Consider the following 25,520-nt stretch of genomic DNA (forward strand, 5'->3'; position numbering starts at 1 on the left):
TTCAGTATAAATCTAAAAAAATATGTACAAGATCTATATGAGAAAAACTACAAAACTCTGAAGAACACATCAAAGAACCAACTAAGTGGAGAGATATTCCATGTTCAGAGATAGGAAGACTCAATATTGTCAAGATGTCAGTTCTTCCCAACTTGATATATAAATCCAATGCAATCCCAATAAAATTCCTAACAATTTATTTTGTGGACATTGACAAACCGATTCTAAGGTTTATATGCAGAGGCAAATGACCAACTGATACTGAAAGGAAAGAACAAAATTGGAGAACTGATGCTATCCAACTTCAAGACTTACTATAAAGCTACAGTAATCAAGAATGTGATATTGGGTTGGGGCGCCTGGGTGGCGCCGTCGGTTAAGCGTCCGACTTCAGCCAGGTCACGATCTCGCGGTCCGTGAGTTCGAGCCCCGCGTCGGGCTCTGGGCCGATGGCTCGGAGCCTGGAGCCTGTTTCTGATTCTGTGTCTCCCTCTCTCTCTGCCCCTCCCCCGTTCATGCTCTGTCTCTCTCTGTCCCAAAAATAAATAAAAAACGTTGAAAAAAAAATTAAAAAAAAAAAAAAAGAATGTGATATTGGGAAAAGATTAGACAAATACAGCAATGGAACAAAACAACCCAGAAATAAACCCAAATATATATAATCAACCGACCTTTGACCAAGGAGCAATGGCAATACAATGGAGCAAAAATAGTCTTTTCAATAACTGGTGCTGAAACAACTAGACATCCACATGCAAAAAAGTGAATGTAGACTCAGACCTTACACCCTTCACAAAAATTAACTCTAAATGGATCACAGATCTAAATGGAAAATGCAGAACTATAAAACTCCTAGATTTTAGGAGTTAGGTGAAAACCTAAATGACCTTGAGTATGGTGTTGACTTTTTAGATACAATGGTATAGTCCATAAAAGAAACAATGGATAAGTTGGACTTCATTAAAATTAAAGACTTCTACTCTGTGAAAAACAATTGTCAAGGCAATGAGTCGAAAAGGCACAGACTAAGAGACAATATTTAGAATATATATATCTATTAAAGGACTGTTATACACAATTAACAAAAAATTCTTAAAATTCAACTAAAGAAAGCAAACAACCTGATTAAAAATAGGCCAAAGATCTTAACAGACATTTCACCAAAGAATATATACAGATGGAAAATAAGCATAAGATGCTTCACATCATATGTCATCAGCAAAACGCAAATTAAACCAACAGTGAAATACCACTACACACCTATTAGAATAGTCAATATCTAGAACACTGACACCACCAAATACTGGCAAGGATGTGGAACAGCAAAAACCCCCATTCACTGCTGGTAGGAGTGCAAACTGGTACCTCTATTTTGAAAAACAGTCTGTTGATTTCTTATAAAACTAAACATATTCTTACCATTAGCAATTGTGCTCTTTGGTATTTATCCAAAGGAGTTGAAAATTTATGTCCACACAAAAACCTGCACATGCATATTCATAGCAGCTTTAATCATAATGGCCAAATTTTGAATCAACCAAGACATCCTTCAGTAGGTGAATGAATAACTGTGGTATATCCAGACAATTGAATCTATTCAGAACTATAAAGAAATGAGCTATCAAGCCATGAAAAGAACACAAAGAATCTTAAAGGCATATTACTAAGTGAAAGAAGCCAATCTGAACAGGCTACATATTGTATGATTCCAATGATATGACATTCTGGAAAAGGCAAAACTATGGAGAGAATAAAAAGATCAGTGGTTGTCAGGGATTGTGGGGCTTGGGGTGGTGGACATGGGTAAGGTCTGAATAGGCAAAGCACAGAGGATTTTGGGGGGCATTGAAAATACTCTATGTGGTATTATAATGATGGATATATGTCGTTAGGTATTTGTAATAACCCATAGCATGTATAACACCAAGAGTGAAACTTAATGTAAGACTTTGGGTGATAATGATAGGTCAGTGTAGGTTCATCAACTGAAATGTACCTACTCTAGTGCCAGATATTGATAATGCAGGAGCTATGCATGTGTCGGGGCAGAGAGTTTATGGGAAATCTCTGTACCTTCCCCTCAATTTTGCTGCAAACCTAAAACTGCTCTAAAAGAAACCTTAAGGTGTTTGAATACAAAAAATATTGAATCAATGGACAAATAGGCTGCCATCAATAAAAATATAGACTATATTCTTGGGTTAGTTCAAATGAAATATCCAAGGAAAAGGTAAAAAGCTGTATATACTTTGGAATTTACCGAAGAGGTTATAGGTGGAAAAAGAACAAAAATAGTCCAAGAAAAGAAGGAATTACCTGTTTTAAGTAAAGGGAATAGAGATGATGTCTCTAAAAATGGAATTAGTAATAAATTTTTATTAAAAAAATAATAAATTTTTATTAAATATAAAAAAAAAGAACAGGGATGAGGTCTTCTCACTCATGATTCCCAGCACTTACGAAGTCACCTGGCATTTGTTAGGTAAAACCTTAATGCTGCCGGTGACCACAGGGAGAGCCCACTGGATAAGTAGCCCATGTGGAGAAAAGCAGGCCAGAGCCAGAGAACTAAGGAGAAGCCCTCAAGAGCCAGCCTTGAACTCATTGATGCGTGAACGTAGTTAATTCTCAACTTGCTTTTACATGAACCAGTGAATTCTTTTTTAGCCTGAAATAGTTTGAGTCAGGCACCTGAGCTTGTGACTGAAAACCACCAGTACCAATCAACAAACTAACTAAAACAGCTGGCTTGTTCTGCTCAGGGGTGTCCTCATGCTGGCGAGCTACTTACACTGAATGTAAACAAAGATAAATAGTTCTTTTGCTTTATCTTTGTGCGCTTTTCCAGAATCAGACTCTCCCCAGTACTAGCGATCTTCTCCCTTGCACTCGACTGCTGTCTCCTGTTTCTTTCACAGCTGCACTTGAGAGCAGCGCTAATCCCAGCTTTTTAGTTTCACACATGGCGTAATCATGTCGTTTCTTACCTCCTTTTTACATAATCTCTGAAAAGCTTTCTGCACTGTTAGCACTGAGCCAACCCAATCTCTACAATTTTTATATTTCTGAGCTACAATTTTTGAGGCTACAATAAAGCATGCTGCACAGCTTTTTTTTTTTTTTTTTTTTAATGTTTATTTATTTACTTAGAGCATGCCCACGAGTAGGGAAGAGGGTCAGAGAGAGGAGGAAATCCAAGCAGGCTCCGTGCTCTGGGCGGAGCCAGAGGCAGGGTTCCATCTCACCAACCCTGAGATCATGATCTGAGCCAAAATCAATAGCTCAACCAACGGAGCCACCTAGGCGCCCCCATGCTGTGCAGCTTTTTAAAGAAGATGTGAATATCTGAGACTACCATTCACGGGCATTAAAAAACGACGGTGCAAATTCAAGCACACTGCACTGTACATGGCAGGAGGAGGCTCCCAGGAACCCAGATGGGCTGGGCATCTTTTCCTCATATCAAGGATCATTGTTTCATCATATATGACCCTGGCACCGACCTAAGTCTAATTTTAAAGGTATGCTTAAAAAATTTCAACCATTTAATGTGAAATTCAAAAATATGTACATAATATACATTCTTAGAAACTACCTGCAATATAAAAAATCCAGCCCCCAAAAGAGTATAGATCAGAGAAATAGAAATACAAACGGTTAACAAATATGTGACAAGGTGCTAGATAGATCTCAGTCCTGGTGAAAGAGATGCATATTAAAATAACAATGCTGTATCATGTTTACTACCAGGTGGGCCAAGCTCACAGACAGGCACCCTCACATACATGCTGCTGGTAAGAGCACAGGCTGACACAACCTTTTTGGACGGCATTTTCATCATATCTATCTGAATTTCAAATATATTTACTTGTTGACCCAGCAATTCCATCTCTAGAAATCTGCCTTATAGATACATAAGCATGCAAGGTTATTATTACAAAGTTATTTATGATAGCAGTGTTTATAATACTGAAAAAGCTAAAATTATTGTAATCATAATTCAATAAATGGTTAAAGATACCATACAGAACATTCATACCATGACATAGTTCTATGACGTGGACAGATTGTTTAGTGGAAAAAGCTGATTATAAGATTGTGCGTATATGTGTGTGTAAGCTCATTTGTGGGATTTGTGAGAAAAAAACTGTAATGCGCAAACAAATTGATGTGGCTTCTGGGAAGTGGAATTTGAGAAGAAAAAACGGTAATTTTTAAAAATTTCCCAACTACTTCTATTTATAGAATACATACTAGTTTTATAATACATTTTTGAATTCAGTCACAATTGTGCATTACTACACACTCCATAATACAATAGAAAACACAATTATCCTCTGCTATAAAATTAAACAGTAATTAAAGCTTATACGCCACTGTCATAGTAGGTGGTATTTTAAGATGATAATTAAAGTAGGAGAGCAGAGTAAACAAAAGCATATAAAAGTGAAATTTAAAGGTTAGTGACTTTTTAATTTAATACAAATACTAATATAAATGAACCACTGAATTCTATTTTATTCTACTGCATGGAATTATATTTTTTTTTTTTTAATTTTTTTTTAATGTTTTTTGTTTATTTTTGGGACAGAGAGAGAGACAGAGCATGAACGGGGGAGGGGCAGAGAGAGAGGGAGACACAGAATCGGAAACAGGCTCCAGGCTCTGAGCTGTCAGCCCAGAGCCTGACGCGGGGCTCGAACTCACGGACCGCGAGATCGTGACCTGGCTGAAGTCGGACGCTTAACCGACTGCGCCACCCAGGCGCCCCTATTTTATTCTACTGCATGGAATTATATTTTAACTGGCCAACAGCAAAATGTCTTGTCTTCAAGTTTACATTTTCTCTTGCTGCTCTTCCACTGCCATTTTGGTATGGCAGTAGGAACTATTTTGCAGGACCAGGGATACAGAGTTTTCTCAACTTGCTATCCCCGCCCTAGAAAAAGCCAGGTTCTTTGGACTTATGGCTAGGGCCTCTGGTACAATGGTAGTAGAGGAAGGCAACATGTGTTATAGTTAGGGCAGTTATTCTCTCCCTGTTTTGTTATGCAAAGCAGTGAGGAGGGTGGGAGATGCTAAAATTTGCCTATGATTACAAGGTTGAACTAAGCGTTCCCAGCTATATTCCTGGGAGGCGACTGGGTATATAACATAGGAAAGAAAGAGCAGGAAACACTTAGACTGCAGAGAAATTGCTAGATCAACCGTATCAAGGCCTTGCTAAATGGGGCTGGGCTTAGCAATTATGTATTAAAGTGTTTCCACGTATGTCTTCCTCTCAGCTAAAAGTTCCTGGGGTACAACTAGCATAATGACTGGCATATAGTGGGCACTCACTAAACACAGATTTAAATAAATGGATTCATCAATGAATGAATGCCCAAGACAAATGAAAGACTCAAGAGAGAGTTTCACGAACTTCCTAAATGAGAGGGGTAAAAATATACAGGTGAAATGAATGAGGGAGGATGGCAGAAAAGCATGCCAGGAAGAGTTAGAGTGGCAATCTTGAGCCGTCTCAATGGTGTGGGAGGACTCACTATCCTTGAGTAACCTAGGATAACCCAGAGAAATACACAGTTGAAATCAGATACCTTAAAGCTAAGATGGAGTATGCTCAGATTTCCCCCAAATAAAGGGAATCCCAGCATTCCTACTAAAGGAGAATTTTGGTAAAACTCAGAGTTTACATAAAATAATTCACACCATTTGTGTTTAGATTCTAGTATTCCATACCAATTATGGCTTCTATACCAACTACTTTCCCAAGCAACTGAGCCCCACTTCAACCCCAGAAGCAAATAATACTTAGAGAAACTTCAGGACATCCAGGCACATCCCGGAGCAGAGCTACTACTGCCACTATTATTAAATATGAATATTCAATATTCAAATATGAATACTCTTTTTTTTTAGAATATATGTTGAGAAATATTCTTTTTTTTTTTTTTTTTTTTACAGATTTCATTTTTAAGTAATCTCTATACCCAGCATGGGGCTCAAACTCACAACCCCAAGAATTGCACATTCTACTGACTGAGCCAATCAGGTGTCCCATAAATATGAATTCTCTTATCATTACCATTACCATCATCACCATAACCACCACCATTAACTTAGAGTGAAATCATCCCATAGTATATCATACCCCTGGACCCCAGGGTCCGGTACCCTGACCAGTCAGGGTGTGCCTCTTCCTTTCCTTCTTTGGATGGTAGCCAGGAGAGAAGTGGGCAGAGTGAGGTGAAATGGTCCCTGTCGTTATATCTCTATCACTAAATTTATGTTTATATTATTAGAAATAAACTAGAGAAACTTTTAGAATTGAGAGAAGACCTTCTAGAACCAGACCTATTCTGGAACTTCAGAAACACAGTCTGGGACTTAATACCTCCAGGATTTTTCTTTTCACTCATTCCATCTCTCATGTTTACTTCCTTCTGCCTCCCTTCACTCTCTCCTATAACAGATAGGCCTTTTCCACTGGCAGAAAACATATCTGCCAGCAGCCTTGGGCTTATACCATTCCAGTTATCTTTCCCAGAGGAGGAGATATTTTCTGAGCTTCATTTTGGATTTTTCCAAGGAAAACTCTGAGTGACTTGAGTCTTTACCTATCTCTGGGCCAATCATTATAGTCAAGAAGAGAGTTTTCCCTGGTCCTGTGTATGCTGCATGCCCACTTTTCGGCTGGAGAGTAGGGTCCTACAACTGGCAGCTCCAGGAAAATCATATGGGATGCACAGTGTGGGTGACGCCCTTTCAGGAAGAAGGCGAAGATATTACTTAAAGAAAAGAGATGCTTCAAATGTTCACAAAAGATCGAACATAGCTAGCTTGATGGGAAACTAGCTAATTAGATGAGGTCACATGTGTTAATTATTAACAGGTCTAATATATGTTCTCATTATGTTTTTCCAAAAGATTTATTTTTGCTGTTCTCTCCTGTGCAATTATTCAAATGTCTTGTAAAAATGTCATATACCAAAAAAGAAAAATCTGTTGATATCTTAATTAGAACTGATGACACCTAGAAGTGATTTGAAAAGAGCAGACATTTTTACAGTAGACTTCCCGTCCAAGTACATAACATATCTTTCCACTTATTCAACCTTGTTGCAATCTCCTAAAAATTTTTGTAGGTCTTTTATGTAATATAGGTGGAGGTTATTAGCATAATAACTGATACGAGAACAGTCTTTGATTAGGAAAATATCTTAATAAAATAGAGGTAGGGTTGCCACGTACTGCTGCGCAATCTGTGCACTACACAAGTGCAGGAAGCCCTGGTTACATGGACTGCAATGCGAGGCCCCTGGAGCTATGCAATGAAGAAGCTCTGGGAAAAGGTAAGAATATTGACAGGAGCCAAAGCAGTGAGAGGAATGGCTAAGCTTCTCTGCATGAGAATATAAGAAAAATTTTATTTAGTTCTTGAGAGAGAAAAGAATATGAGAAAAGAATATGGATCAGAAAGGTAGCCAAAGAGAAGCTTATGTGATGGATAGTACATAGGTGAAGAGGCCAGTGAGAAAGTCTTGGTAGTGAGACATTTACAACAGGAACGTTCCAAATGTTCAGTTGTTTGAAGTGGGACTGCAGGCTTCTATCTGCAGTAAAATTTCTGCTCCTTCAACTACTTTGGGATGGGAGAGGGGAACAGAGAAGGTACTATGCCCTGGCTTGTATTAAAGTCACAGCAGAGATAAAGAAAAAGACAATATTGCAGAGAATAGAAATATTCAGGGCATGAAAATGGGAGATTTGAGCCAATCATACCTGGAACTCAGGATTCCAGATGGAGGGCGTTCCTGCTGATGCCTGAATTGCATTTATAAGGACTCCATACCACTCTTAGTAGCGTTCTGCAAATTACTTTGTGGGTTTTTTTCTCTTTTCCCTCTAAATGGGGCCCTATTTTCCTGCCAGTTTTTACAGGTTACAGAAATCTGTATCACTGTCTCTATCATCTATCTATCTATCTATCTATCTATCTATATCTATCTATCATCTATCTAAAGATATATAAAATATATTGAACATATAACATATATATGAAATAAGGAATACTAAAAAGATGCATTAAGCCTTCTGGTGCCTTTTATTCCTTCCTACTGACCTGGCTTTTATCGGGTATCATTTCGCTTTAGACCAAAGAGTTTCTTTTGGCATTCCTTGTGGTTTAGGTCTGCTGTCAACAAATTCTCTCTTTTATCTATCTGAAAATGTCTTTGTTTTGTACTTCTTTTTAAGGAATCATTAGGGTATATTATAGGTTGACTTTTTTTTTCTTTTGGCACTTTAAAGATGTTGTAGTTTGACTACAATATACACATGTGTGTTCTCCTCGTGTTAATCTTACTTGTCATTTGCTGAGCTGCTTGGTTCTGTGAGTTGATGTCTTTAAAAACATTTTGGAAAATTACTGGAGAATTCCCCACTCTTTCGTCTCTCTTTCTTGGGCTCCAATTACATGTTTTATATCAGTGGTACTGTTCCAGAGGTCTTAGATGTTGTAATCTGTTTTTATTTTTATCTCTTTCTCTTTGTGTTTTAGTTTCGGTAATGTCTATTGACCCAAATGTTTCCAAGTTCAGTGATTATTTTCTGCACTGTGTCCAGGCTGCTTTTAAGCCCATGAAATGAATCGTTTGTAGCTTTTAAGCTCATGGAATGAATTCATTTTTAGCATATCATTTGATTTAAAAATTTTTCTATCTCTGTTGAAATTCTCCATTTGTTCACATATGTCGTAGACATATATATATATATATGGGAAATATGGTATGCACACACACACACACACACACACACACACACACACCAGAGGCCTCTCTGGTTTGCTTAAGATGACAATGCATTTGCTATCAGTGAGAAAGAACAGCACTCAGGCCCAAGGACATCCAACTGGATTGCCAAACCCATAGAGAAAATGCTTTAAGTCAATATGAAGGAAACGTTGTTTTCTCTCTCTCTTTCTCTCTTATTTTTTTTTTTACTGTTTGAGAGAGAGCAAGAGCATGCATGAGCAAGGGAGGATCAGAGAGAGAAGGAGACAGAGGATCTGAAGTGGGCTCTGCACTGACAGCAGAGAACCTGAGGCTGGGCTTGGGGCTTGAACCCACAATGTGGGATTATGACCCAAGCTGAAATCGGACACTTAACCAACCGAGCCACTCAGGTACCCCAGAAAATGCTATTTTAAAATTAAAAAAACAAAATCTTTTTTTTCCTCTCATTTGTACTTATCACCATGAGATCATAGAGAGGCATTGTGGCTGAGTGTTTCAGTGGATAGAGTTTGCATTCAGGCAAACTAGCATTGAATTCCGTGCTCTGTGGCTTATAAACTCTTTAGTTTTGAGCAAGTTCGATATTCCTCAGTTCTTCATGTGTAAAATACCTTCTTCATACTTGTTGAAAGGATAAATTAACAAAACTCTTCTCTGAGTAAGGCAATCCAAAAGATTGGGCTCACCAGGAATCAGACTTGCCATAAACAATAACCCATCCAGAAAAGGGAGGGTTTTATCAAATCTATTTGACTTCAGAAGACCCTAGAAATTGTATTGAAATTCCTGGTTTGTGCATATACACTTCAGAGAAGTTTTTCAAGGCTATGAAAGGGCCCAAAGGCTTTTCAGGCTTTCTCAAGGCTTTCAGGGCCCAAAGGAATGGGAAATTAATTGCACGGACACACAGAAGTGGAACTTTTTGAACACTTCCTTCATTCCATGAATTGAGAATCACTGTGAGTCTTGCCTAAAGATATCAGATCGATACTGCTTTAGGCAAAACTGTAAATGAAAAGGTCATCAAGACGATCAGCAAAGTATATATTAATCTTTGTACATAGCAAGGTTCATTCTTTCCTGCAAAACAAGTCTAATACTATGGTAAAAAATGCTAAAGAATCAGGGAGACAGTATTTCCTGATACTACTTCACCAATATAGAATAATTAGAACTATGCCTCTTTGTTTCATAAAGGTTTTCAAAAGAAGAATTTGAAAGAATGTAGAGTATATCCTCACTGGTAAAGGAGGAGTTAGTCATTTTATAAAATGCTTAAAAACCACTTTATTTTTAGAATGTTCCCTTCTGTCATTGACATCTTAATGTACTGTAATTTTGAAATGTTTGCATGTTGAGTGAGCATAGCACAAGCACTTTGCAGCAGTGAGAATAATTGCTACTTAAATGTGCTATAAATCGATATATAATGCAAGGATGCACAATAATGGCTTGGAACATTTACTATACTTTAATAGTAATAAAAAATAGTTTAAAAAATCCAAAATACTGAACAGAATACTCGCTGTAGGTATATTCTCTAGTCCTTTATTCGTTAACTATTTGTTAAAGTGATACTCAAAACAGTGAAATCCATGATTTTAAAGCTGTGTATATATAAGCTTCACACTTTTGAAAGAATCACAAGGAGGATATAATTGCATATGTAGAAACATGAATTAAAATGTAAAGGAAAGGGGCACCTGGCAGGCTCAGTCGGGGGGGGGGGGGGTGGACATGAAACTTTTGATCTCAGAGTCGTGGTTTCGAGCCCCACGTTGGGTGTAGAATTGTTTAAAAATAAAAAAAAATCTTGGGGCGCGTGGGTGGTTCAGTCAGTTGAGTGTCTGATTTTGGCTCAGGTCATGATTTCATGGTCTGTGAGTTCTAGCCCCACATCAGGCTCCGTGCTGACAGCTCAGAGCCTGGAGCCTGCTTCGGATTGTGTGTCTCCCTCTCTCTCTGCCCCTCCCCTGCTCATGCTCTGCCCCTCCCCTGCTCATGCTCTGTCTGTCTCTCTGTTAAAAATAAATAAACATTAAAAAAATTAAAAAAAAAAATTTTTTTTAACGTTTATTTATTTTTGAGACAGAGAGAGACAGAAAATTTTTAATTTTTTAATTAAAAACCTTTATGGGGCCAAATCCCCCATGAGGCTTTTCAGTCAATAGATACATTGAACATGCCTTGACTTTAAGGGGAGAATTTTTTTAATTAAAAAAAGTTTAAAAATCTTAAGAGGTAAAGGAAAAACAAATCATATTGTCTCTAAATTTAAACATTTCTGCATATCTTTAAAAACAACAATTTTGTGCACAGTTGAAAACTTTCTAATAGAACAGGTAAGTGCAAAAATACTGCAAGTAAAAAAGTTTTCTTAATATTTAAGACCTGATTAGAACAAGGAAGTTTCAAAAATTGGAGGGAAAAGTGGATAGTGTTAGGTGAGAGGATTTTTCCTGAATTCAAAGTCCAAAGCTTAGTTATTTGTGGAAAAAGTTTAGAAAATTTTAAAATAAATACACCTTTTCAGGATGCCTGGGTGGTTCAGCTGGTTAAGTGTCCTATGGTAGAGCCCCTCCCTAAGAACATGGTGGGGGCCTCCTCAGAACAAGGGAAGGCAACGTGGCCCAATCAACTCCTATACACATATGCGTAGCTCTGACATGACTCTGTGACCTGGACTGTGTCCAATCAGACTGTATATAAAGCCTCGGTGTCCTGTCTCTCTGTGCGAGAATTCTGCTACATTTCGTGGGGGCTCATCCAGGATTTGGAGATGGCGCGTTTCTACCTCTTTTGTCATTGGGGTGCGAGCCTCCAAGAGCTGGGAGAAGCAACCTTGCCTGGCACCAGCAGACTGGGTTTAGAGACTAGCCCCTCCCAGCCTGCAGGGCAAGGACGCCGTGTGTACCAACGGAACCCATGAGGCCCAGGAACCAGCTCAGGTAGCACCGCTGGTCAGACTGGTAAGAACCTGGGTTCATTTTGGTAGACCTGCCCCTAAGAGGCAGAAGAGGAACCTGATCACCTCCCAGAGTTGCCTGACTAGTTCCATAAGGAACGAAACTGCAATTCCAAGGCACTGGGTGCTGGGCAGCAGGTTGGAGTCACTGTGTGACTGTGTGTGAATGAGACAGACAGCAGAAAGGTTCCGACCTGACCGATGGGCCTAAGCAAGTGTTGAGTCCCTTTCCGTGGTTCCGTGGCAACCTCATACAGCTTAAGGCAGTGTCAGACTTCTTCGGGAGTCTGATCTGGGTCAGAGCTTGATACTGAACCCACCAATGCTAAGAGGTGCCTGAAATATCTCCTGGAGGATGGAGAGTGCTGGCCTCCTGAGGGAGGTATTCAGTACAGTACTATCTTACAGTTAGATCTATATTGTAGGAGAGAGGGTAAATGGTCAGAAGTTCCTTATGTGCAGGTCTTCTTTGCCTTAAAGGGGCCAAGAAAGGCAAGTACTTGCAAACTCACCCACTGAGGCCTCTCCTCAGGAAAAGCCACCTGTTAGACCCTCATGCCCTCCTTATCCAGGATTGCCAGGGACAAAAAAAATTCTCCCCTTAAAGTCAAGGCATGTTCAATGTATCTATTGACTGAAAAGCCTCATGGGGGATTTGGCCCCATAAAGGTTTCATTTTCCTTGCAAGATTCTAAGCAAATTAATAGAACCTGGGCAAATTTTCAGACAACCCTGATTAATATACAGAAGTGTTCCAAAACCTAACCCATATTGTGGGAAAAAAAGAGAGGTAAAAAAAGTTTTTTTTTTTTTGTCAGCCCCCTTTTGTCAGCCCAAAAATACGGGGAAAAAATATGATTTTAACCAAAAGGGCAGGACAGCAGGACAGCACACCCCTTTAAGTTGTTTTACTTAAGTCTTGAAATTGCCCCTCCTTTGATCCAAAAGCTGGGGAGATGGTGATGATGTCCTCACTGCCAGCCTCCAAATGCTCTACATTTGTGTTGTTTCTGTTTAGCAAAGGAATGGATGCCTGTGCCATATAAGGGACAGATGACCATGTATATATTAAAGGGCTTTTACTGGAGTACATAGGAGCCATTTTGCTACACTTAGCCCAGTGTATACCAATTTGTAACAACCTAGATACTCTACAGTGGATATCCACGTGACTGGAGCATATTTACGTGGCACTGTTGAAAAAGGCAAGGGAACAGACCTTGACTTTGACCCTTTTAGCCCCCTTGATGGTCAATTTCATCTTTACCAAAAAATGGTTTTTGCTAGCCTTTTAAAGTATATTTGTAAAAATGATTACTGTTGAGCCAAAATAAAATTAGTGCATCCTTCTACAACCAGGGAAATCTTGCTTGGCCAGTCAATACCCCCAAAGTCCCACAGGCAGAAAACGGAGGGATAGGGGAAATCAGCGAAGACAAGGTCAGCTCTCAGAGGTAGGGTCAAGCCTGGATAAGAACAAACTCCCCCCCGCAACTCACAAGACTGACAAACTTTTTGGCTGCCAGTCGAACAGCCAGCCAAAACGCAGGGCCAGGAGATGAGGTTTCTCCTGGCTAGCTATGGAAAATTAAGATAAGTGATGCTTCTTCCTCCTTTTGCCTATAGACAGGCAATTCCCCAACTAAGTCCAATACTCCTTTGGGGTGCATTCTGAAAAACTGGGATGATTTTGATCCATAAACTCTTAACAAAAAAAACCCCAACTCACTAATTATGATGGGGCTGGAGGTCCTATAGGGAACTTCCCGTTTCCTACTGGGGCCCAGGTAATTCCATCCCAAGATCGTCATTGGGACTATGACCATCCCATTGAGAAATGGTATTGCCAACACTTCTAAGCTTGTGCTTTAGAGAAATTAAGGAAGTCCAAGGTTAAGCCCTTAAATTATGCTAAATTAGCCGCTATTTTATAAACACAGAATGAGAGTCCAATGGCCTTCCTGGAGAGGTTGAGGGAGCCTCTCATTAAATATATGGCTATCTCCCCTGACACCCCTAAGGCTGAGGACAAATCTGTCACTCAATCAGCCCTAGATATTCAGAGGAAATGCAAAGATTGGCTGTTGGCCTGGAAGGAACCCTGGAGCTGTTTTTACAAACTGCCAATTGGGTATATTACAACCAAGATAAAAACAAGCAAACAAAACAAACAAACAAAAACAGGAAAGGAGGCTTAAGAAAAATCTGAGTCTTTAGTTATGCGCTATGTCAGACCAGGCTTCCCGAGGTCCTGGGACCAAATGCCACTTATGTGGCCAGTCAGGGACTGGAAGCGAGATTGCCCTCAGAAGGGACAACAGAAGTCCCTTGTGTGGAGACAATCAGTGCAAGTCTGAATGCTCTCAGGGACCTCTGTCTGTGAGGGCTCAGATAACCACTGCCCTGAAAGGGACTGATGGGGTCTGGGGCTTTTTGGGGTGGAACCCGGGAACCCACTGTCTATTGGAAGCCTGGAGCCTCAGGTAACTCTGGAAAACTCCGGTAACTAAAAAGCTGGTTCATTTCCTTCTTGATAATGGAGCCACTTTCTCTGTCCTCCTTTCCACTCCAGGCCAACTATCCAAACGCAGCATGACGATTAGAGGCTTCTCTGGAAAACTTATAACTAAATTTTTCTCTCAGCCCCTGGGATGTATATGGGGAAAACTAATTTTTTCTCATTCTTTCTTTTTTTTTTTTTTTTAATTTTTTTTTTTCAATGTTTTTTATTTATTTTTGGGACAGAGAGACACAGAGCATGAACGGGGGAGGGGCAGAGAGAGAGGGAGACACAGAATTGGAAACAGGCTCCAGGCTCCGAGCTGTCAGCACAGAGCCCGACGCGGGGCTCGAACTCACAGACGCGAGATCGTGACCTGGCTGAAGTCGGCCGCTTAACCGACTGCGCCACCCAGGCGCCCCTCATTCTTTCTTGATAATACCAGAAAGCCTTACTCCCTTGCTAGGAAGGGACATTATAACTGAATTACAGACTATAGTGCTACTAACTCCAGAACAGATAAACAATTGTGTGAGTTTTGGGGAATTACTGGATATTATATGCTATAGATACTGGGGTTCAGGAAAATAGCTTGCCCACTACATCAATTATTAAAGGAGACTCAGTCCCACCTACTCTCTCAAGGAAATAAACTGGGGTCTTACTCATGGACACTGTCTAGCCCTCAGGATGGTTACAAACAGAGCAGGGCAATTACTATTATCTAGCTCACAGAGCTAAAAGATCATTAAAGCACTGCATCAGGCCTTTCATTTAGGGAGGGATAGAACTTATCAAATGGCCCAAAGGATGTTTACCAGGAAAAATTTGTTAAGGACAGTTCAGCAAGTAGTATCAGCTTGTGAAGTATGTCTTAGAAACAATCCTCTCAACCACAAACTTACTCTCCTAGGCAATCAAGGAACTGGAGGCTATCCAGGGAAGACTGACAATTAGGTTTCGCTCATATGCCAAGGTCAAAGGAATTCCAACATCTGTTGGTATGAGTTGATACTTTTATTAACTGGGTAGAGGTCTTCCCCTTTAAAAGAAATGGAAAAGGCACAAGAAGTAATAAAATCTCTGCTTTATAAAATAATGCCCAGGTTCAGCTTACCTAAAAATTTGCAAATTAATAATGGTAAACGGCCGCCTTTTTCTCTGTTAAGACTCCCAGCTCCTGAAAAAGTTTTACACCTCGAAATAAAGCAAACTGGCTGCTTATGCTCAGCAAAACTCTAACACCTCACAAGCATTAGATGCTTAATAAAGAATTAAATATAGTTAGGACCGGACTCTTGGAGAAGACAGCCGCCATCGATTACTTACTGCTCCTCCATCACCTGGGTTATGAGAGATCCCCGGACATGTGTTTCAATCTAACTGATAATTCTCAGAGTCTTAGAACTGATAGATGACATCTGGGCATAACTGGACAAAGTCAGGGTGTTCCCTGGATTGTTTCACTGGTTTGGGAACTGGGGGGGGACATTATCTTTAGATACCATCTTGTTGGTCAGTATAATCTTCACTTTGTGTTTTTCTCTCTGTGTCTGCCGATGTGGGCGCCACCTCATGCCAGCCAGCCTGCCTGTAGAACCATGCCGTGGGCCATATCAACCAACCCTTGGGTAGACTCTAACTGCCGTACCCCCACACTGTCCCTTATCAGCTTGAAGAAGCCGGAACAGTCATCATCCCTGTTCCCTAACGTCAGTTAGGGGCCCTGTTCCAGGGGGAAGAATGAATAGGGAAAAGGTTAACATTAGGCAGGGAGAGATAAGGGACCTTCAGGGAGGCAGACTGCAGCTGCAAGTGGGAGGCTGAAGAAGCAGATGAGGTTCTCCTCTTCTAAAATCCTTTATGGGTGCCTTCCCCCATTTATCAAGGGCATAAGAGGGGATCTAAATGAGATAGGCAATCTAACCCTAAGGCAACAGATGCCGGTCCTCGGCTCTACCTTAAGCACTTTACACCACTGGGTTAGGGAGGAGCGATTACCTGTGAGTCTGACCACAGACGCTCACCCCTTTGCACCAGAAGATGCTGTATGGGTGAAGGAATGGAATGCCCAACCCCTAAAACTCCTCTGGAGGGGCCCGTTCACTGTCATCTTGTCCATCCTTACTGCAGTAAAGTGGCCGGAGTGGGTCCTTGGATTCACCACAGCAGAGTGAAGCTGGCGTCTTTAAACTGGGAGTGCATTCCTGATCCATCAACGCTGTGCAAGCTAACCACATGGAAGAAGCATTCTGCAACTCCAGAGGCTCCAGGAGACTGCCGCCCTGCTTTAGTCACTCCGGAAGCTGACTAATCTACGCACAGCAGAAGCTTGAGGAATCGGTGGTACGGAGGAACAAACAGACTGTCCTTCTTTTCTGTATCTGTTTCCTTAATGCGATGCGCTATTACCCCTTGTTTCTCACTGTTATTGTGATTCTTGCTCTACTTTTTGCCATAGGATCGGTAGAGGCCGCCCCAGCAGGCTGGGAGTGTGGTGAGAGGTTTCTGCTAGCACTCATCTTCCTTTTGTGGATAGGATGCTTCGTTGGTATTGGTTGCTTCTAATCTGGAAGCAACCAGATTCTAATGGTCCTCATGTGACTCATGTATTTGCATAACCAGGTCAGGCCAGGGAGTTGCTTGGACCTTACTATACCATACACACTTCTCCTGTCAGGGAAAGATCCTGGGGACCTCAGACACAATAAGACCACCTATTCCATCTGCCAATGAGAACATCAATACACTTGCTTCAACCCACACAGCACTCCCCAGTAAAGGAATGTCTAGAGGTCCGGAGTCACCCCAAGACAGGCACCGCCAGTGTGGGTTGACTAATTAACAAAACTCAAATTACCAATCCAAATTGGCCGGTGTCTATATTCTCTGATGTAGGTATAGCCACAGGTGACATTGCCATACGGTTTGCCACGTGGAGGTCTGACATGGGACCGAGAGTACCAACTCAATGATAAATACATGTGTGAGGGGTCTGGTACGTGTGGTTCCTGGCCCCAGGCACGGGAATTCTTCTGTCTTTATTGGAGCTGTGTCACATGAACCACCTGGCAGACTCCAAAACAGACAAAACAGAACTCCTCCAAAAGGATGTGGCTGAGTCAAACTACCAATCGGGAACCTGTAGCCCCATTTATTTTACCATCCTTGACCCAGGAGACTCAAAATGAAAAACGGATCACCAGATTGGTAAACTTATCTATGGGCAGGGCACAGACCCAGGAACCGTGTTGGATTTTAAGAGAGTTACTGTCACATAACCATAAGGCCACAACCCACCAGGTCTTTCATTCCTTTTATGAAGAAATGGATAAGGGTCCTCTCCTGCTTCCATCACTACAAAAACTCCGCTTGGAGCCCTAGCAGAGTTTATAGCCCAGACTCTAAAGATGTCTTTTTGTTATGTATGCAAAGGAACCAACATGGGGGGGGGGGGGGGGAGATGGGGATCAATGGCTATGGGAGGCTAGAGAACTAGATCTCCACAAACTTTACAGTGGAACAGAATACCCCAGTCCTACTACTGGGGTTTGACTCCTCAAAACCTCAATTCTTGAAAAAAACTGCCTTGCCCAGTGGGGAAGGAAGTTCACCGTCTCTGTTGGAAGCTTAACATGACTAGACTATAACTCAACCACCCAGGAAACCCAATGGTGGGGGTCCCCAGAGAACCTTGAGCCAGATCCCCACCCCTTGTCTAACTTCTTCTTCTCTGAGAGGCCTGGGACAATGTCGACGCAGCCATCAAATGAAGGGCCCCAGGTGGACTATACTGGATATGTGGAAGGACAGCCTGTACAGTGCTTCCCTCAGGCCTGTCAGGGTCATGTGTGCTGGAAACTATTTGCCATCTTTCTTCCTGCTCTCACCTACCAGGGAGGAACATTTGGGAGTCCAAGTGTATGGGGACCGGAGACTCAAAGGAAATGACATGCCCTACAACTTGGCAATTGAAAAGATAATGAATGGCCTCTGAGCATATAATCCAATGTTATGGCCTTGCCACCTGGGCAGAGGATGGGTCCTCGGGCTACCGCATCCCCATTTACATGCTAAACCACATAATCAGACTGCACATAGTTGTAGTAATTATAACCAATAAAACTGTCAGAGCTCTTAACTTACTAGCCAAGCAGGAAACCAAAATGTGCAATGCTATCTGTCAAAATCACTTGGCCTTAGATTACTTACTTGCTTCTGAGGGAGGAGTTTGTAGAAAGTTTAACCTGAGCAATTGCTCTCTATGGATAGATGATGAATAAAAAGTCATGGAGGAGATCATGGATCAAATGAGAAAGGTTGTCATGTCCCAGTCCAGACCTGGAAAGTTGGAACCCTGGGGAGTTATTTGGAGGATGGTTTTTCAACTCTCAGGGGATTCAAAACTCTCATAGGTATTATTTTCTTGATTTGGGGATCTTGCTTAATTCCACCTTGCCTAGCTCCCCTGGTTATATGGTCTATCTCCAACCTCACTGAGGTAATGGTCGAAAGGAAAATGGCCACGCATGTGATGATGTTATGGAAATATAAACCTCTAACCGAGATGATGCTCTTTGACCCCAAAATAGGGGAGTCCGAGCATCAAAGGGGGGGGAATGTGGTAGAGCCCCTCCCTAAGGAACGTGGTGGGGGCCTCCTCAGAACAAAGAAAGGCAAAGTGGCCCAATCAACTATACACGTATGCGTAGCTCTGACATGACTCTGTAACCCGGACTGTGTCCAATCAGACTATATGTCACCATACATGGGAGACAAAGAAGTAGAAATTGCATAAAAGGCTACACCCTGCTGTACTCGGGGCTCAGTTTTTCGGGTAAAAACCCACTGAGCCCATGCCAGCATGACAAATAAAGTTGCTTCCTAGACAAAAAAAGCCTTGGTGTCCCATCTGTCTATGTGAGAATCCTGCTACAGTCTCACTCTTGATTTTGACTCAGGTCATGATCTCACAGTCGTGAGATACAGCCTTGCAGTGAGCCCATGACGACAGGCTCCATCACGGGCTCCATTATGCACTGAGCCTACTTAAGAATCTTGTTCTCCCTCTTCCCTCTGTCCTTCTCCTGCTCACGTGTGCTCACTCTCTTGTATGCACACTCTTCAAAATAAAATAAAATAAAATAAAATAAAATAAAATAAAATAAAATAAATATACCTTTTTTAGGATGGAATTTTATTTCTTTCTCCTACATCCTCCTGGCATCTGGCAAATTAGTCTATAATAAGGTAAAAAAACCAAATGCTCTTTTATAAACAATGTACAGGAGGTTAATCTAGATAATGCTTGGTTATTTTGCAGATGTCTGAGGGTACTCAACATAAAATCTTCCCTGGCTTCCACACTGTGCCTTTGGTCTAGCTGCTCAAGCTGTCACTAAAACTCCAGGCTCCTTCCATCTTTCTGGTCTCATGCTTGGTGTAAAGAGTGTTTTCCTCATGGTAACAAAATAGCTTCCTCAGCTCCAGACATCACATTTGCAAATGACAAAGTCAAAAGACAAACCAGAAAGGACTAAGAACCTCTCCTCATATATATCTTTCTATTAGGAAGAAAAATATTTTCTAGAAGTTCCCCAGCCAATTTCTCTTTTCTTTTGTTTCAATGGCCACAACAACAATGTCACCTGCCACCCCTAAGGGAATCACAGCAAAAAGGAATGGATATTTCCACTGAGTTACTTCCATTGAATTAAAAACTCACAATTTGTCCCCTGGGGCTAATGAGGGACTCACCTGTCCTGAGTATTCTGCTATCAAATCTCTGAATAAAATTGGGTTTCTGTTAGGAAGGATAAGGGGTAACATTGTTGTATGGTCAGTAACCAATAGCTCCTACCATACATACCACAGAGACTGGTATAAACACCTGAAGGGCAATTTATTCAGTTAGACTGAAAAATATTATTGCCAAGAGAACTAGGCCCTTGAGTTCTCTGGCCAGCATATTATTTCTTTATAGAACAAAAAAAAGCTTCAAGTGAAGTTAAATTATCATGAAAAAGTGACTAGAATCATACATAGAGGAATAGTTATTTCTCTGTGCTCAGGTTGATTCCTTTGCCTGCAATGCCTTTTCCCTTTTTAAACTCCCACATATCCTTTAAAATTCAGCTTAAGCATTATCCCCTTTAGAAAGCTCTCTTTGTTACTCCCATCTTCTCCACCTGCACTTCCCACCCCCAAGCTGAATAACTTGCTTCTCTTCTGTATTACCATAGTATAATAGCACAAGTGTATCATTACACCTACTCTTTTGTATTGTACTTATCAATTTATGTGTCCTCTCCACCAAATGTGAGTTCCTTAAAAGCAGAAACTAGGCTAACTTGTTTTTATAGATTTAGTGGTTAGCACAGAGCTCAATATATGGATAGATATTTGCAGTGAGGCAGAATAATCACCCCTCTCCCAAAAGATACTAAATTTTAATCCTTGAAACCTGTTGCGATGGTTTTATGTGTCATCTAGGAGAGTGTTTTTGGATGAGATTAACATTTAAATGGGTGAACACAGATTGCTCTCCATAAGGTGGGTGGGCCTCATCCAATCAGTTGAAAGCCTGAACAGAACAAAAAGACTAGCCTTCCTGAGCAAGACAGAATTCTCCAGCAGACTGCCTTAAGTCTGCCTTAAGTCTGCGCCATCCACTCTGGTCCACACTGCAGATTTTGGACATGACAGCCTTCACAATAAATTTTATATATATATATATGTGTGTATATATATATATATATGTGTATATATGTATATATATGTGTGTGTATACACATATATATATACATACACACACACACACACACACACACACACACACATATATATATATATATATATATACATATATCAGTTCTATTTCTCTGGAGCACCCTGGCTAAGACACCTGTGAATATATTACTTTACATGGCAAAAGGGAGTTTGCAGGTGTGATTAAATTAATAATCTTAAAATGGGAAGATTATAAGATTACTGGGAATTATTCAGTAGGCCTAATGTAATCTTTGTAAGAGAGAGGCAGAAATGTCAGACTCAGAGAAAAAGATACAATGACAGAAGCAGAGGTCCACATGACATCATTGCTAGTTGGGGGCCCCAAACCAAGGATAGTATTTAGAAGCCTGAAAAAAACAAGGGAATTATTTTCTCCTAGAGCTTCTAAGGGTCCAAAGCCCTGTCCACATGCTGATTTTAGCCAAGGGAGACCCTTTTTTTTAATTTCTTACTACCATAACTGTAGGATGATAAATTTATGTTGTTTTAAGTCAGTGTGTTTGTGGTAAATCGTTGGAGCAGCAACAGGAAACCAATACAGGGGCAAAGAAAATTTTTTGAGTGGCAAGATGACAAGTATTTGATGCATTAAGCTATTATAATAATAACCACGATTTAATCATTGCTTGCTACACACTAGGCATTTTTACACAATCTTGATCCAAATAACCAAACCAAGATCAAGATATTATTATACCCAGTTATAGATAAGCAAACCAAAATTCAGGAAGATTGAATAATTTTATGAAACTAACATGCTAATAATTGGTATAATAGATATTGGATATGAAGGCACATTACTCTAAATCCCAGTAGCCCCAAGATATTCTGAGATATTCAGCTCTAACATAGCACACCAAAGGGTGGTTTGAGAGCCTTTAGCCTTCCCCAATATCCTCCAGCACCCCTAAAGCAATTTATTTATATAAAAAAATTTTTTTAATGTTTATTCATTTTTTGAGAGACAGACACAGTTTGGGTGGCTGGAAGGCAGGGACAGAGGGAGACACAGAATCTGAAGCAGGCTCCAGGCTCTGAGCTGTCAGCACAGAGCCTGATGTGGGTTCAAACTCATGAACCATGAGACTGTGACCTAAGCTGAAGTCGGACCTTTAACCAACTGAGTCACCCAGGTGCCCCATAAAGCAATATAAATAACAATGAAATTGCAGTGAGATGTAACAGTGTGCTGATTTGCAAATGTAGTTTTCAAGACAGGTTCCCAGCTTCTCATGATGGAAGCAATGTCTTCTATAAGTCCCTTCCATAGGAAGTTCTGAAGCTGCCCAAGCCTGCCTTCAGGTTGAGTCCTATCCATAGGCTCCCACTTTCCATGAACTGAGACAACTAAATACTGGGGACCTGGCTTGTCTTTATTGTCATATTTTGTATGTTTATTAACTCTTATCTTTTGAAAATATTAATACAATCAATTAGACCCTATTCAGGGTTTGTTCAGGCAATGAGCTCATCTCTTAAGATGATTTTGTATATCTATCAATGCATCCATTTCATACAGATTTTATAAACTTATAATGAACTGAAACTCTATTTTCAAGCTTATGTGCTTCAACTCACCTTTGCCCAATTTACTGCCTACACAACAACTACATAATGAACACTTATGTCAATGCCCATTTGTTTAGAAAATCTTTTTAATGAGTTAAGACATAAATTTCTTGTATTATAATATACGAGTTGAAATATTCATAAAATGTAGAAATTCTGTTAAAAATGTAAATAGACACAACCACAGGTTTCTTGTGGGTTATCATGACTTGGTAGAGAAAGTCCATTAGGAAATATTATACAGTAATAATAATAACTTTTATATATCTATGAATTAAATAGAAAGGCTTGTTTCTTTTCTTTTAAATAATTTATTTTTTTAAATTTAAATCCAAGTTAGTTAGCATATAGTGCAACAATGATTTCAGGAGTAGATTCCTTAATGCTCCTTACACATTTAGCTCCTTACCCATCTCCTACAACCCCTCCAGCAATCCTCTGTTTGTTCTCTGTACTTAAGAGTCTCTTATGTTTTGTCCCTCTCCCTGTTTTTATATTATTTTTGTTTCCCTTATGTTCATCTGTTTTGTATATTAAAGTCCTCATATGAGTGAATTCATATGATTTTTGTCTTTCTCTAACTTTGCTTAGCATAATACCCTCTAATTCCATCCACGTAGTTGCAAATGGCAAGATTTCATTCTTTTTGATTGCTGAGTAATACTCCATTGTATATATATATATATACCACATCTTCTTTATCCATTCACCCATTGATGGACATTTGGGCTCTTTCCATACTTTGGCTATTGCTGATAATGCTGCTATGAAGATTGGGGTGCATGTGTCCCTCTGAAACAGCACACCTGTATTCCGTGGATAAATGCCTAGTAGTGCAATTGCTGGGTTGTAGGGTAATTCTATTTTTAATTTTTTGAGAACCCTCCATACTGTTTTCCAGAGTGGCTGTACCAGTTTGCATTCCCAACAGCAGTGCAAAAGGGTTCCTCTTTCTCCACATCTTCACCAACATCTGTTGTTGCCTGAGTTGCTAATGTTAGACATTCTGACAGGTGTGAGGTGGTATCTCATTGTGGTTTTGATTTGTATTTCCCTGATGATGAGTGATGTTGAGCATTTTTTTATGTGTCGGTTGGCCATCTGGATGTCTTCTTTGGAGAAGTGTCTATTCATGTCTTTTGCCCATTTCTTCACTGGATTATTTGTTTTTTGGATGTTGAGTTTGATAAGTTCTTTATAGATTTTGGATACTAACCCTTTATCTGATATGTCATTTGCAAGTATCTTTTCCCATTCAATCAGTTGCCTTTTAGTTTTGCTGATTGTTTCCTTCGCTGTGGAAAAGGTTTTTATTTTGATGAGGTCCCAATAGTTCATTTTTGCTTTTGTTTCCCTTCCCTCCGGAGACGTGTTGAGTAAGAAGTTGCTGCAGCCAAGGTGAAAGAGGTTTTTGCCTGCTTTCTCCTCGAGGATTTTGATGGCTTCCTGTCTTACACTTAGGTCTTTCATCCATTTTGAGTTTATTTTTGTGTATGGTATAAGAAAGTGGTCCAGGTTCATTTTTCTGCATGTCGTTTTCCCAGCACCAATTGCTGAAGAGACTCTTTTGTCAAAGATTAGTTGGCCATGTTTGTGGGACCATTTCTGGGTTCTCTATTCTGTTCCATTGATCTGAGTGTCTGTTTTTGTGCCAGTACCATACTGTCTTGATGATTACAGCTTTGTAATACAGTTTGAAGTCTGGGATTGTGATGCCTCCAGATTTGGTTTTCTTTTACAAGATTGGTTTGGCTATTCGGGGTCTTTTCTGATTCCATACAAATTTTAGGATTGTTTGTTCTAGCTCTGTGAAGAATGCTGGTGCTGTTTTGATAGGTATTGCATTGAATATGTAGATTGCTTTGGGTAATATCAACATTTTAACAACATTTGTTCTTCCAATCCAGGAGCATGGAATATTTTTCCATATATTTGTGTCTTCTTCCATTTTTTTCCTAAGCTTTCTACAGTTTTCAGTGTATAAATTTTTCACCCCTTTGGTTAGATTTATTCCTAGGTTTTTTATGGTCTTTGGTGAGAAAGGCTTGTTTCTTTCATTTGCTTCTTTTATAAAGAAAAGTACAATTTGTGTTATTTTTTAATTTTAGAAACTATTAAAACTGCTTTATGCTGGTGCATGAAAGAATTGACTAAATGTAACTATGTGACTAATCGAAGGGTACTTTTTGAGAACATAATAATTAGAAAAGATTGTGGTTAGGACATTTCAAATATGGATAGTTTAGAGTTGGTCTGTGTAAAAACCATGTGGTGGTCTTATCACTACTACCCATGACTTTACATTCAGACCATTCTTTTAAAATTTGAGAACTACACAGAGTTTACTTAGTGTACACACATAAAGTACAGGTATCTTTACTAGTCTTTTTGTTAAACATTTTAATTAATTGAGTTCAAAATCTTAAGCAGAATAGTAAGAAAATCTGTAATTAAAAGAAGTACCCTTCTTACTATTTGCTGATTACTAATCACAAACACAATTTATAATAGTACATTTTTTGCAATAAATTAATACAGTGGGGATTTCTTTTAAAGGCTTGTTTGGAATAAAAGTTACCTCACACCAGGGTGTGAAACTTTAAAAAACACATAAATAAAAGCCAAAATCCTTTCAGTGAACTTTTTGCCTTCTCTCTGCCAAACAGTTTTCAACCTAGACTTTTCCTTTTCCCAATTAGGTGCTTTCTGTTATCAAACCATTCACTGGGTCCTGCTCATTCCACATCCTTAGCATTTCCATCTGTGTATCCCTATCCCTAGTGCAGCCAGCGCTCTTAGTTCCGGCCACCATCATCTCCTTGCTTGGGTTTACTGCAGTCGCCTTCTAAGCAGTTTCTCAGTTTCTTTGCCTCTGACCTCCACTACCAACCTCCTACCC

General features: G+C 40.0%; 2 long non-coding RNA genes across 4 annotated transcripts in view; one reads left to right on the plus strand and one right to left on the minus strand.

Annotated features, from left to right (window-relative positions):
- The window catches only part of LOC131519187 (uncharacterized), a 166,537-nt gene that overhangs the window by 19,677 nt on the left and 121,340 nt on the right, over positions 1–25,520 (minus strand). The gene's annotated exons all lie outside the window — the stretch shown is intronic.
- Positions 14,133–16,006, plus strand: LOC131519188 (uncharacterized). Its single transcript, XR_009265517.1, has 3 exons — positions 14,133–14,262; positions 15,174–15,261; positions 15,843–16,006. It is a non-coding gene; the product is annotated as an uncharacterized LOC131519188 (long non-coding RNA).

The sequence above is a fragment of the Neofelis nebulosa genome, chromosome 8 (assembly GCF_028018385.1).
Source record: "Neofelis nebulosa isolate mNeoNeb1 chromosome 8, mNeoNeb1.pri, whole genome shotgun sequence".
Lineage (NCBI taxonomy): Eukaryota > Metazoa > Chordata > Mammalia > Carnivora > Felidae > Neofelis > Neofelis nebulosa.